Genomic DNA, 2,051 nt, shown 5'->3' with positions numbered 1-2,051 from the left:
ACGTAAAGCAATTAGAGAAAGAAGAACAAAAAGCCCCGAAAGCTAGCAGAAGGAAAGAAATCATAAAGATCAGATCAGAAATAAATGAAAAAGAAATGAAGGAAATGATAGCAAAGATCAACCAAACTAAAAGCTGGTTCTTTGAGAAGATAAACAAAATTGACAAACCATTAGCCAGACTCATCAAGAAAAGAAGGGAGAAGACTCAAATCAATAGAATTAGAAATGAAAAAGGAGAAGTAACAACTGACACCTCAGAAATACAAAAGATCATGAGAGATTACTACAAGCAACTCTATGCCAATAAAATGGACAACCTGGAAGAAATGGACAAATTCTTAGAAATGCACAACCTGCCAAGACTGAATCAGGAAGAAATAGAAAATATGAATAGACCAATCACAAGCACTAAAATTGAAACTGTAATTAAAAATCTTCCAACAAACAAAAGCCCAGGACCAGATGGCTTCACAGGCGAATTCTATCAAACATTAAGAGAAGAGCTAACACCCATCCTTCTCAAACTCTTCCAAACAATTTCAGAGGAAGGAACACTCCCAAACTCATTCTACGAGGCCACCATCACCTTGATACCAAAACCAGGCAAGGATGTCACAAAGAAAGAAAACTACAGGCCAATATCACTGATGAACATAGATGCAAAAATCCTCAACAAAATACTAGCAAACAGAATCCAACAGCACATTAAAAGGATCATACACCATGATCAAGTGGGGTTTATTCCAGGAATGCAAGGATTCTTCAATATACGCAAATCAATCAATGTGATACACCATATTAACAAGTTGAAGGAGAAAAACCATATGATCATCTCAATAGATGCAGAGAAAGCTTTCGACAAAATTCAACACCCATTTATGATAAAAACCCTGCAGAAAGTAGGCATACAGGGATCTTTCCTCAACATAATAAAGGCCATATATGACAAACCCACAGCCAACATTGTCCTCAATGGTGAGAAACTGAAACCATTTCCACTAAGATCAGGAACAAGACAAGGCTGCCCACTCTCACCACTCTTATTCAACCTAGTTTTGGAAGTTTTAGCCACAGCAATCAGAGAAGAAAAGGAAATAAAAGGAATCCAAATGGGAAAAGAAGAAGTAAAGCTGTCACTGTTTGCAGATGACATGATACTATACATAGAGAATCCTAAAGATGCTACCGAAAAACTACTAGAGCTAATCAATGAATTTGGTAAAGAAGCAGGTTACAAAATTAATGCACAGAAATCTCTGGCATTCCTGTACACTAATGATGAAAAATCTGAAAATGAAATCAAGAAAACACTCCTATTTACCATTGCAACAAAAAGAATAAAATATCTAGGAATAAACCTACCTAAGGAGACAAAAGACCTGTATGCAGAAAATTATAAGACACTGATGAAAGAAATTAAAGAGGATACAAATAGATGGAGAGATATACCATGCTCCTGGATTGGAAGAATCAATATTGTGAAAATGACTCTACTACACAAAGCAATCAACAGATTCAATGCAATCCCTATCAAACTACCACTGGCATTTTTCACAGAACTAGAACAAAAAATTTCAAAATTTGTTTGGAAAAACAAAAGACCCCGAATAGCCAAAGCAATCTTGATAACGAAAAAAGGAGCTGGAGGAATCAGGCTCCCTGACTTCAGACTATACTACAAAGCTACAGTAATTAAGACTGTGTGGTACTGGCATAAAAACAGAAAGATAGATCAGTGGATCAGGATAGAAAGCCCAGAGATAAACCCACGCACATATGGCCAACTTATCTTTGATAAAGGAGGCAGGAATGTACAGTGGAGAAAGGACAGCCTCTTCAATAAGTGGTGCTGGGAAAACTGGACAGGGACATGTAAAAGTATGAGAATAGATCATTCCCTAACACCATACACAAAAATAAGCTCAAAGTGGATTAAAGACTTAAATGTAAGGCCAGAAACTATCAAACTCTTAGAGGAAAACATAGGTAGAACACTCTACGACATAAATCACAGCAAGATCCTTTTGGACCCACCTCCTAGAGAAATGGAA

The sequence above is a fragment of the Mesoplodon densirostris genome, chromosome X, assembly GCF_025265405.1.
Source record: "Mesoplodon densirostris isolate mMesDen1 chromosome X, mMesDen1 primary haplotype, whole genome shotgun sequence".
NCBI lineage: Eukaryota > Metazoa > Chordata > Mammalia > Artiodactyla > Ziphiidae > Mesoplodon > Mesoplodon densirostris.
Note: the sequence above shows the minus strand (reverse complement) of the source record.